Source organism: Drosophila biarmipes, chromosome 2R, assembly GCF_025231255.1.
Source record: "Drosophila biarmipes strain raj3 chromosome 2R, RU_DBia_V1.1, whole genome shotgun sequence".
NCBI lineage: Eukaryota > Metazoa > Arthropoda > Insecta > Diptera > Drosophilidae > Drosophila > Drosophila biarmipes.
Window position 1 is genome coordinate 16,344,692 of NC_066615.1, and position 13,423 is coordinate 16,358,114.

The window sequence follows — 13,423 nt, forward strand, 5'->3', positions numbered from 1 at the left end:
TTTCCTACGGCCAGCCTCGCTCCGCCCCAGCTTCCTGCCAATTTATTGCCCCTTCATTGTTTTTCCACCGCCTGCGACAATCCCAAAATGTCCGAAAACATTTAGGCCGCATTTCATTTCATTACGTTTTTATCTTTTTTCGGCTCTAATTCCATTTTGTGCATATTTCGGTCCCCAGCCCGAGCAGAGGGGCTTAATTAATTCCCCCCCAAAATATTTATAACTCTCGGGCTACCGAATACTGAAACATATTTTAATTTATATTTCTTCGGAGTTCGTGTGGCTTGTCAATGGGCTGGGAATCTAAGAAATTTATGCATGACTGCAACAGGGTCAAGTTGCCAAAGCCCTTAGCCTCTCTCTCTAATGCCACACAGCTGCTGGGAAAGCAAGCTGGAAAAACAAAAAGTTTCAGCCCTTTTGCAAGGGGAAAGGTTGCGAATGGATCCGACTCCCCAGATAAGCAGATTTATGAGCTAAACAACGAAACTCAAATAACTGGAGACACAATTCGGTCTTTGGTTTTTCGGTTTTCGTATTGGATCCGGGTTCTCCTGGACTGTGGGGATTGGTATTCAAGGGGAGGTCCTGAGGAAGCGCCCGGAAGCGTGAAAGCCAGATAAAAGCGCACACACACCCAGAAAGCCGAGAGCGGAAGATTTATGAGCGGCCAGGACAGTGCGCTGTGTGTGTGTGTCGCCCGATGATGGGCAGCAGAATGTCACAGGAAGTGCGAGGCGGCGGGCAACTATTGACATGTCCTTTACCCCGGAAAAAAGAAAACTAAAAAGCCGCCCTTCCACAGGGCACATACCCACCGATACAGAGTAACTCCACCCGTGCGTATAACTTTACAGTTGCGGTCAGGAAAGAAGGCGGAGTGCGGGTTCGAGGACGAGAATGCCCTGGACAGACCTTGCCATTGCCATTCCCAGGTAGCTAGGTGTCAATTTCGTTTTCATTAAGTTGCTTCTGCTTGACTTGCCCCTGACCAGGGGTTCTCTTAATTTGCGTCACTTTGCTTGGACGGCGGGTCTCAAATTTCAACAAAAAAAAAACGAAAAACACAAAAAACTCCAACTAAAGGGAAACAACTGCAAAAAGCGGCTGCTCTTTTGTAAAACAAGAGGCAAAATCGGCAGAAGCAGTGGCCGAAGCCCTACTTACGTTTCGTCTTCATTTTTGCATTAATTAATACTTATTACAAAAAAATGTACAACAGGAAAAGGTAAAAGGGAGCAGAAAGGCCAGCGAGATTCCTGGGTCTTCGCTTTTGGGGTCTGGGTTCCCAGTTTTTCGGGGGCTTTGGGGCTAGGTAAAATTTTAATCACTTCCTTCGGCGGCTACATTTTGGTTTCATTTTGTTTTGCTGTTGCTTAATTTGGTTGGGTCCTTCTTTTTTTCTGGTTTTTGGGTGGGGGTTTTTGGGCTGCGAACTGGTAATTTGAGTCTGTTAACATTTTTCTGGCCGGAAAGGGAATTTTCTTTGTGGCTGCGCCTAACCTAGCAAGGGACTTAATTAAAACTAATTCCATTTAAATATAATATGGAGCATTTTGTGCCAGCGACAAACGATTTTCACTTCCTTTCGCTTTAATTGAATTTTAGCCAGTCTTTGTTTTTCACGCAAATCTACAAAAGATGCCAGGACTCGGGGCAAAATGCGGGAAAAGGCGGAGGAGGGTTGACTTTTTGGCTTAAAATCTTTTGGTTTTGTTTTGTGGCGAGGTGCTCTAAACAAAGCCGGAGATTTGCGGAGGAAGGGGGGCAGCTAAAAGGAAAGTTGGTTGGGAGTATATGGGTGAGCTAATTTGGCATTTTCCAAGGATCACGCATCTATGAATATATTATATTTATTATAGAAGTATCTCTTAATATAGTACTATAATCTAAATGCTATTTTAAATTCAGATCAAACACATGTTATATGGAAAATGAAGTCTTCCCTATTTTAAATACATCTTAAGATGGATTATTTAATTTATTAACAATCTCAATGCCAGAAGAAAAGTGTTTATGCAATTTTTATACACTTAAAAAGGGGATATTTATGCAAAAATGACCACTAATCTGGTTTATTAAATAATATAAAAATCTGTTCACAAAATTCTAGCCTAATAGAGACATTTTAATTATATTCTCTTACCTTTAAACAATCGCTTTGGTAATACAATAAGCATATATTTGTATTGAACATAAAGAGCATATTATGAATGCAAATATAATTACTTAATGAAAAACACCCAGCCAAATCAATAATATAAATATCACAAAACATTCAATTAATTCGGCATCAGTGAAAAACTCAATGGGGCAAAATTAAAAACGCCAAACGAGAATGGCAAACAAAGAACGAAAATCGTTAGAAAATGGGAGACCAAAAAAAGCCAGTAATCAACTAGAAAATGTTTGACAATTGATGGTTGATTGCGGACGGACAAAGTGGGGATAACAACAAAAATCAGCAAACCTATTTGCATTTTAGTGCCACATATATATAGGTATGGATGTGCAATATATATATCGCCTAATTGGCAGGCTGACAAGCGGCAAAAACAACAACGATGAGAAATTGTGGTGTATAATTTCGAATTGATTGCTGGCATATGCCAGTGGGGCTAATGGCCGTAGCCGGAAAAGCGGGTGAAAATTGTGTAATTTATGAAGAGATTCGTGCGGCACTTAATTAACATGGGGCCGGGAATCGCTGGAAAGATCCGCACAGGCTATCGAGGCTAATTTCGAACTGGGATATACGACCCGGCCAATGGTCGGTGGTGCAATCTAATATTAATGCCCTCTGGCCGCCTGCATTTATTGGCACATAAATCACTGGCTAAAATCACAGCACTCAGAGGAGTTTCATTCGGGGGGTTAAAGGGGGCCAAAAGGGGCCAAAGCCGTCTTAGCCAAAGGCACTTACCCATCAAGAAGGCTCCTCTTTGTCGTGCACTCATTAGGAGGAGCGCAGCCACAGCCACATCAACATACACATCCTTTACTGCCGACTGCATCCTTTTCTTGTACTTTTTTTTCGTGACTTTCTTTCATGTCAATTAATGCGACGCACTCTTCAAATATTAGCAGACATTATGTGCCTGCACTAAGCCCTCTGCTTCGGGGGGCTCTTAAAGCGTTTCCGGCGCAGGAGTCCGGACTCGGGAGCCAGGAGTCGAGAATCAGGCGGAATCAGGCACAAGGAGCCAGCAAGCAGCAACCAGAAACCGGGAACAAGGACCCGGGTTCTGTTTGCACAATGAGCACACAAATGACTTGCAGCACTTCAGCCTGGCTTTTTGTTCTTTAATCGGGGGCATTATTATGATGCCGCCACAGCGAAGAGTCCTTGCGAGGGATTACGTGTTGACGTTGAATGCGCCGCTGATTCATGATTCGTGTCTAGAGTGGCACTTCCTCTTCCCCATCCGGTTCCCCTGCCCTTTCCGCAGGCGGATGATCTTGGTGGTCCCACTGCTCCTGAGCTTCTGCACTCTCCTGATGACATTTTCCTTTCCTTGGAGGCACCACTCACACTGACCACTTGGCAGCAACTGAGCTGTGCGGCAAGTGTGCCGCCGTATTTCAATGGAAAATGTCACCAAGCTCGAGTTCGATCTCGGAGCTTTTTCGCAGAGCTTTTGCCCTGCGTATAAGAGATTGCTGCGCATGCGCATCCTTAATTGCCCCTCGGGTTTTTGGATGAGCTCGGCTCTGCCAACTTCGGGTCCCTCCGCTTCGTGGCTCCTGGGCTCGGCTCACATGTGGAAATTAAAAGCGCTTAACCACAATTAACAATTGGCCTCCCTCACTTTCTTTCTGCCCGCCTCGGCAAACAAACAAATTCCACTGGACCAAGCATTAATCAAGACAGTTGTGACACTAAAACTACCATCTATTAATCAACTGGGGATCAGAAAGGAGCCAAAAACACCCGAAAAACACCCAAAAACCCACGAAAAACACCCAAAAACAGGCGAAAAGCCAAGCGTACCGCATGCATTAACTGATTGTTGGCGGTCTCTGGGCAGGGAAACTTGTCAGTTTGAATAAAAGTTTGGACGCCGGCCAGTTGCTGTATGGAATCAAATCAAAGTTTGATTTGACAGCCAGACAAACAGAGAGCCGGCGGCCGAGAAAGGATGTTGTTCTTTGCGATTCCAGGGGAAAACTTCAGCTTCGAGTGGCAACTTTGGTCAGTGCAGCATAACTGGGACTTCATATTCCCCCGAAATTCCGCACCACACCATCCTCACCCACTTTGGCCCCCAGGCCAATATCAATTTATCAATTAATGCGGCTAATGAGCAGGCGAACTGCGACTCGTTGCTGTGTCACTTAGTGCACGGCTCGCCCCCGAAAATACATATGTATTGCAAAATTAATTAGGATTCGCTCGTCATCAACTCTGACACACAGCGCCATAAATATCCGTGTGTGCACAAAGTATATAGATTGTCTGCCGGGCGACTTGGCGGCCATATAAACGTAACGAGATTTCACCGCACGGCAAATTGTTGCTGGGCTTTAATTGACAATCAAAGCCAGTAATCAAATTTGCCTCCTGACATTTTTCATTAGAATTATTATGTAGTTACAGCGGGTGTAACCCACTTGCGATTGCAGTGGGCCCTCCTCCGCGCCGGCAACCCTATATCAACAGCGTTATATCGCGCCCACATCAAAGGCGTAAAATTGTGTGGACAAGAGACCTTTAATCAAAAGGTCCCTGGGTTTATGCGTAGTGCAGGGTTCGCGGGAACGCCTCAAGGAGGGGGTGGCAAATTATAAGGAAGAAAAAGAAATTGAACTGGGCATGAGAGGCAGCTTTTTATTGTGCTTTCCAAGGGAAACACTTTAACTTATTTGTAAAAATAAAGCTTATTTTTCCTATTCCTAGAAATTGTTAAATATATTATTAGCAAATCATCGTTTTTAGTAATTCTTACTTTGTAAAAGATGGCTGCATATTATTTTTGGTCACCTTAACTCATTTCCCTCGTGAGGAAAAAATTACAGAAAATTAGGGAAGCTTTGTTTTTGGACTAAAAATGTATGCTTTTTAATGGGCTTTCCAAAGGAAAAACTTTAAATTATTTTACAAAAATAAAAGAGCTTCCTTTTTATATTCCTAGAAACTGATAAATATATATATATTTTTTTTTGCACCATATTTTTGATCCCTTTCATGAATTCTATGCGAAAAGCCTGCTGAGAAAAAAATGCCTAAAAATTAGGAATGCTCCATTTTTTTTTTGGGATTTTCGGTGCGATTTGGTTCTGGCGCTTGTCATTTAATATCCGCAATTAAAGTGGTCATCAATCAAATCGAAACCTAAATGAATTAAAAGTAAACGAAGGGACAAAACAAAGGATGAATGCAGGGGCAAGGCAACAAACAGAAGGAGCCGAAGGAGCAGAAGGAACCGGGAACAGGGCGAGGAAGCAAATGAACGGGAAACGAAAGGAAAAGAAGCTACAGAAAAGGAAACCAAAGAGCAGCAGAAACAAGCGAAGGATGAAACCCAACACAAACAGCGAACGCTTACGCACACAGGCACACCAACAATGACCGTTATCGCTGACCAGTAATGCACTGCAAAATAATATGGGCCCCTTCTTTCTGAGATATTCAAGATATTCATCTTCAAGATATTCGAATATTAAATGTTCTAATTTTATTTTAAAGAGAGCAAGAATATTCTTTATAAAAACGGAATATAAAATTAAAGTTTAATGTTTCATACTTAAGTAATATTTAAATTTGTAAAAAGAATAAAAAAAACAAATGAACTATTCGTTTATATAAATACATAACCAATGTCATTGCAAAAAAACACTTGATGTCCTAATAAAAATTTGTTAAATTTTATTTTCTAATAATTTCTAATAAATAAAACAAAACAAATAGTACATTTTTGAAATCCTTAATCATTTAAAATGTTAATTTCTAAAATAACAAATTAAACGTACATCAAGTAAAATACATATAAATACTTTACCAATGATACTCAAAAATAATAGTTTAGGTAAACATTTTAAAACTATTTATTAAAGTTACTACCAACTTCGCTAAGATCTCTCCCAGTGCTCCTTTATCCCTGCCCTGCGAGTGTCTCCGCGCAGCCAGGACAGCGATAAACAAGTGCTATACAAACAAAGATGGCGCTCCACGCCGAACCATTGATGATTGAACAGGACATTAATCTAACAAAATGCAGACAGCCTGCAGAGCGGTGGGCGGGGGGCTTGGTTCGGGGGCGAGCAAATCAACTGACCAACTGTGAAAGTGTCAAATTTCAAGCCACACATTGTTGGCTCCGTCTCCGCCCCCCGCCCCCCGAGCCCCGCATCCTGGCCATCCTGCCCGTCCTGGCATTCCGCATCCTTGTGGTTCCCGCTGCTCCTGGCGTCGTCGGCCACGGAAGCAAACATAATTACGCGGATGCCAATGCCATACAGACGTGTATAATATTATAGCAGGATCCCACGCATATATAAATCCCATACATATCGAAATGGTGTGTGTTGAATCCTCGGTCAGCGTCATTGGCATTTGCGTCATGGTCTAAGTTTCCTTGTGGGGGTTAATTTATGGCAACGCAATGTGTCGATGGCCAATTTATGCCAATTATCAGATGCATTTCGCATGGAAGTTTAACTTTTAGGTACTGTTTGCATTTGTAAAGGTTGAGATACTTATTTAAAAAAATTTCTAAAAATCAGTTTAAGTTTTAAAACATTCGATTAAAAGACCAGTTTTTCAAGAACTCTTAGCTTATAACGACACACAATAGCAGTTCCAATTTTATATAAGTCATTATTAAACGAATTTTAAATGGAAGTTGCCTTTTCACTTACTATTTATTTATAAAGTTGAGGTAGTTGTTTTAAAAGGTTTTCGAAGGCAGTTCAATTCTTAACATATTTAAAGACCTGTTTTCAAAAACTCATAGTTTACTATGATTCACCAAAATATCAGTTCCGATTTTTGATAAGTCATCATAACATTTAGGCGACACACCAAAACACACGGTTTTATCTAATCTGGTTTTACACGTTCCAGTTTTGATAACATTACTTAATAACAAGCATAAAATTGGATCTATTTCACCACTTAGATTGGTATTGAATCTAATTTTGCCTTGCCAATTTTCTGCCTGCAGCTCTATAATGTGACAACTATTTATAGCACTTCACATAAGCAGAGTGGCGCAGTGGAAGCGTGCTGGGCCCATAACCCAGAGGTCCGAGGATCGAAACCTTGCTCTGCTATGGGGATTTTTTTAAATAAAAAACCTTTTTTTTCCAACCATTATTTTCTGTACTTCTTCAGCAGCTACGTAGGTCGTCTTATAATGGAGTTTTGCCGTGCGAATTTCAGTGTCGAATCACGAAAGTGACAAAATGCAATCGCTTTGCTGTACCTCCGATTGCAGCGTCATCTCGTTTTGATGGTTTTGACACAACAGAGAAACAAAGGCATCCGAAAAGCGTCAGCTGAAGCTGCTCATTTGCTGTCCATGGAAAATTAGACGCTAAATTAGCACACAAAACTGATGCACTAACGGTTTCGGTGGAGCCGAGTGGGTGCTCTGGGGTGGCCTGGGGTGGCCTGAGGTACTTTTGGGTGGCTGGATGGCTAAGCGACAGCCTGCGAGTGTTAAGTTGCCCAAAAAGGGCGTTCTGCAGCGGCGGATGTGTGTTTGTGCTGCTCCTGATGTTTCTGTGGCGCAGTGACTGATGTGGCACAAAAACCAAATGCCCAGCCTGACTGACTAGTAGCCAGCGGAAAAACACAGACCCAATCCTACACTGGGGAAAACTGAGGCTGCTATTCACAGAAATACTCATTTTAAGAAAAATAAAGCATAAAATATTTTATAATATGAACTTAAATTTAAATGTTTAAACATACATTTTTTTTAAATTCTCTTTACTAAAAAATAAAAATTAATATGTATAATAAAAAATATAAAAATAAAATATATATATCTTTAAAAATCTATCTTATCTAAATAAACAAAAGATATCTATAATAAAATCAATTTGTATTTAATCACTTTCTATGAAAAATTAAAGAAAGTGAATTAAATATAAACATTTTTTTAATAAAAATTGTTAGATAGCTTGGAAAACTTTTAAAAGCAAACATTTTTTAGTGATGGGATCATTTAAATCAGTATTTTATTGTATGAAGTTTGCCTATCCCAAAGTTAACACATAAGTCCATATATAAGAATAGTTCCAAACAGTTCCTAACTTTTTCACATGTTATACACTCAAAAAGAAAAATGCATGGCTTAAAAAATGAGTAAAACATGTAGGGAATGGAAACATATTTTTGGTGTGTGCATTTGGTTCTGCCCTCCAGAGTTGACACATACAAAGAAGCGGACCGCCCGTCCATCCGCTCCTCCCTCCCCTCCCCTCCCCTCCCCCCGCCAGCTGCTGTTGTTGCGGCTGTGTCAGCGGGCGGTTGGCAAATGGGTTTTCAATGGGTTCCGTTCCGTTCCCTTCCCTTACCGCCACCTCCACCTCCAGGCCCTCGGAAGCCCCGTCCACCAGTCGATGGCTCGAATTCGGTTCGCCCGCAGCTCGAACAGGAAGCGAGGGACTTATAGGCATTTGTGCGGTGGCAATTCCTGCAGCCCACTTGGTTATTAAATTTTGAAATGCTACACCTTGTGCGGTATCGGATTGCCGACTCAAGGAGTAATCGCTAAGACAAAGGATATACTGCACGTACGTATCGGTGTAAGCTGGGCTGGGGCTGCAGGACGGGGGAAAAGGAGAGCCCAACCTATATGCTATCAAAGTTCATGCAAAATTCAAAGACCCGAGAGCCAGCATAAGAAAATATGCCACATCATAAATTTGGCATATATCACGGGCGCGCGGGTGTGTGCGAGTCCTTGTGTGAGTGCAATCCTTTCACAGACACTGCCCGCACACAGACAGATGTTGACACAGTTTCCTTGAGCTCCGTCTGAGCTCAGCACAAAATGTCTATTTTAATATGAACCCAAATTGAGGATTTTATTTATGCACGAGCTTAGTTTACAATACTTGCCAGCTTTACCTCAAGCAGCTTTTGTTCCCTACTGTACGCGGCACTTTTGTTTCTCGGGCGCCCCTGGGTCCCCCCATTTTATTCACTCTTTTGGCCCATAAAAATCGCCCCAGACAAGTGGCAAATGACTTAAAAAAGCGCACAGATATGGAATTCTATGAAAAAATATCATAATAAAAATCTCCAGCAGTTAAAATAATTGTCACAGTAATAAAGCAATGCACGAAATTATAACTGACCCTTTGGAGGGCAGGTCAAAGAGTAATAGGTCCTGAATATGTACCATTGAGTTTTATTACTACCAAGCATTTAAGAAATATTAATTTCTAAATATTTATATTGAGAATCGTTAGACTACAAATGACATTTTTTCTTTCATTTGAAATAAATACTATTCAGAAGTTTGTACCTACACCAACGGCACTCTGTGTGGCGGCAGAGCTGTGATCCTATGCCTATTTGCATTGTCCAGCTTGTCGCATTCACCCACTGAAGAGCCTTTCCATTAGCCAAACCTATTTTACCTTAATAGCTCAGCTCGTAGTTATAATATTCCATTAGGGAACTTCCTTAAAGCCGCCCTCTGTAAGTTGCTAACTGCCAGCAGTTACTGAGTACAGTCCGGTTCGCTGTTGCAGTGCTGTTCTGGCTGCACTTGCTCCGTTTTATAGCTGGCAAACATTATGGCCATGATTAATGGCAGATAATAATTTCGAGTGCCGAGCACTTGACAGCATACGAAAAGTCAGAAAACTATGGCCAATGGACGCCCATTAGCCCTGACCGCCCCCCGAAAAAATGCACAGCGGACAGACTGAGGAATGTCAGGAGTGTCCAGGGGTTAGGGGTCAGAGGCGGCGGAGGATGAGGATGGGGCGAAGGACGAGCTGGATGAAAGGACAAAGTGCAGTAAAGGCAACTCTGCGAATGACTGCTGCAAAATAAACAGCAACAACAACAGCAACAGAAGCTGAAGCAGCATAAAACTATTGCCATGTTCTGTTTGCGGCATTAAATGCCCCCGTTTTCCCTCTCTTTCACTCGCCAAACACCCCTCTCTTTCGCACTCTGAAGCTGCCATCTCTTTCAGCCTGGTGCGTGTGATTTACTCCGCCAGGCGAATAAATTATGATGAGAAAAACGCTCGCTGGTGTTGATCAGCAAATTATTTTATGCAAATTAAGAATCGTAAAAAAATGGGTTATAAATAAAGAGAGTATAAGAGGGATAAATGTGGAGGGGAACCATAACTGTTTGCCACATTTTCGTTATTGTTTTGCAATCCAAAATTCATTTAGCCAAAACGCTTCTCTGCTATTTCACTCCCATTTGATTTGAGATATTTTTGATCGGTTTTATGTGCCACAGATGGTAGAATAGAATAGTTATACTCTATCAGTCATAGGGGTTTTGAAAGCACTTTTAATTTAAAATTAATGTGTCTAAAAGTATGCAATAATGCATAAAACAAAGAACTTATTTATTTAGAGTACTATCTATATATTTACTGCATACGTTTGGGCACTTCAATTATCATTTGCATACAATTGAGTTTTAAAGAAGACCCCATATTAAAAAGTGTTCAAACTTAAGAAAAATTCGAATTCTGTTGAAAAATTATTAAAGAGAAAATAAATAAATAAAAGGAATATGCGATTAAAATTTTACCTAAAAAATTCTACCCTTTAAGGTTTGATCCCAACTTGATCTGGAGTTTGTCTGGGAGTTTCCGGTTACGTCCTTCGGTTAAAAGCTTTGCCATCAGGAGGTGGGACACCAAGCGGGCCAAGGACACAATGAGTGCAACTCGAGGTGGAGCTGCATTCTGGTCCAAGGATCCGGTCCTTTTCTTTTGTGGGCGTGCGAGTGGCCGTCATAAAATTACTTTTTATCATTGTAACATGGACAACAAGATGGTGCTTTTGGGAAGGTCCTTGTGTACTCGATATTTTGCCGAGTGGCGCAAAGTTTTTATGACGTTTGCCACAAGGCATCCGTCCACGTCGCCTCTTTATGCGGCAGCAGCTAAAAGGTTGTGCCACGTGCCCGTCCCCTTTCCTATTCTTTCTGTTTCTCTCAGTGCACCGTATTAATGGCTCGCATGCACGCTAATAAGCATAAACGCAAACGCAAGAATGTGCGTGTTAAGGACTCCCAGAGATCCTTTGCTCCTTTGACTCCATCGTGCACTTTATTAATGTTGTTAAAAATCTAACAAATGCCCATCCAGTGCGCAATGCACATTCGCTGCGGTTTATTAATGCCACAAAAAGGAGCAATTAATGGCCAGTTCCTGACCAGCCACATTGTTGCTTCTAATAGAGAGCGCTTGGCCAAAATGAAACACCCTCAGTTAGGGGAAAAAATGCTGCACAGCTCCGGCAAACTTTCCCTTTGCAATATTTCAAGAATTTTCACAAACAATTTTGCCAGGCTTTCTAAAAAAAATTGCCAAGAATGAAGCGCACTTTAAGCCAGAACAAAAGGTAAATGGGCAAAAGCAACAGGTGCTACGACTAGTTCTCGTTTTATTGACACTTTTCCCGGCTTGGACAATTGTTTGCCGATGCATTAAGAGCGAAATGGAGAAATGGAAAATGGAAAATGAAAAATGGAAGCTTAGAGGGAATGAAGAAAAAGCATTTTTTGCTCCATTCAATGGCCATTTGACAAGTTGACTCTGGGCGACAAGCCCGACTGCATAACTGACTTAATTAAGACAGATTTAAGTTAGAGGAAAAGTGAGTCAACACTCCAGTGCAATGGGCAGAGTGTGAAAGCTTCATTTCCAGCCAAGTAAATGCCACATTACGAGCACTGCCATTGCCAAACAAGGACTCTCCCCCTATTCTCCAGCAGGACAATTGCCAATTTAGTTTAAACATTTGAGCAAAGTGCAAGTTTTCGGTCACTTCCGCTGAAGCTGAAGCTGCTACTGTCACTTGATTTGCGGCTGCACTGGAAGCTAAATGAGCCAAGAAATAGATTTTCACTAAACAATAAGCCAAATCTGAAGGTTTGGGTATATTTTAGATTATTTTATGTGCATATGAACGAAATATAAACTCAGCAATTGAAGGAGTGGTGATTGTCTTAATTGTGATTCATTAGATTTTTATACAATATAATTTCCCTATAGCAAACTAAAGTTAAATTAACAAAATAAAACAGCAAAAATATTTTGCAAATAAACAACATTTTTGCTTTAACTTTTATAAATGCATATATACCTATATTGCATTTAGAACCTCTTCTCTCAGTGCATCCCACAGCAATTCCAACAGTTAATATCTTAAGGAATTCAGAGATGGCGACAACTTTGTGGCAGGATGTTGTCATTGTGTGTTCTCGCGAAAATGCGGTGAAAACAAAATGAGTACAAAACTGCTAAGAACGACTTCCGTCCCACAATTTCCATGCTGAGCGGAAATGGAAAAACACTTGCCAGCACAACACCAATCCGACACGCCGCCTCGTTTCCCCATTTCGACGCCTCGTTTTCGCTTTGTGCAGCAATTAAGGGGAACACATGCAGCTAGGCCAAAAGCAGGTCAATACATATTGATATCCCATCGCCCGGGGGCGGACAACCTCATCGGTATATGTATATTTCATGTAAAGTCAATTTGGTGCGAGCAGCCACCGCTGTGAGCCGGGGATCCGGGAATCCGGGGATCCAGCGACTCCGTATCCTGCGTAATGCTTTAATTTAGTCGCAATATTGTCCTGCCGTTTCTGCCCCTTTTGGTCGCTTGCCACTTAATGGCCAATTAAGGGTAGACGACACAAGAAATAATTAAATAGCTATCGCTGCATGAACCCCAATGAACCGAACGCAGCGATGGCACTAGCAGCAGTTTAAGGGACCCGGGCCACCGGGGCGTATGTGCAATGTGGCCGCGATGAGCTTTCAACTTTGCCCGCTCAGCCCGAAAGTATGCAACTCGCCGGCGCAAGACCAACTCCTCGAAGCTATGCAAATTTAATTGGGAAATTTCCTAATGACATAGACTGCCACTGCTGCCAGTTTAATATTTCAAGCGCAATTATGCAGCTGCGCATTAAAAATCAAACACAACACTACAAGTGACAGCTGCAATCAGAGCGCCTTCGCCTCAGCTCATCGTAAAATTCAATTTGGCGCAAAGTGTTTAATGAAAGGCAGCGCAGCCACCACTTTCGAGCTCTTCCCGCCCAGCGGGTGGTCATCTGGGCGAACCCAACAGCCGGGAACCGAACAGCAGCCAACTAAGGTCGCCCCATACCCAGGAAAGCACTGAATTGTTTTACATAAAAATAAAAACAAGCTCTGGCCAGGCACCAAAATTATGCAATACCATTCTGGGGGCGAGT

At 41.8% G+C, this 13,423-nt stretch overlaps 1 protein-coding gene and 1 non-coding gene across 3 annotated transcripts in view; one reads left to right on the plus strand and one right to left on the minus strand.

Annotated features, from left to right (window-relative positions):
* The window catches only part of LOC108036517 (matrix metalloproteinase-2), a 78,906-nt gene that overhangs the window by 46,376 nt on the left and 19,107 nt on the right, over positions 1-13,423 (minus strand). Inside the window, exon 1 of one of the 2 annotated variants that reach the window (XM_017112724.3) lies at positions 2,924-3,537. The exons of the other annotated variant lie outside the window; for it this stretch is intronic. The gene's annotated coding sequence lies outside the window, so the exon portion shown is untranslated. Of the gene's footprint in view, positions 1-2,923; positions 3,538-13,423 lie in introns of those variants that run through there. 2 annotated transcript variants of the gene reach the window in all.
* Trnam-cau (transfer RNA methionine (anticodon CAU)) lies at positions 7,201-7,272 on the plus strand. The gene has a single exon. It is a non-coding gene; the product is annotated as a tRNA-Met (tRNA).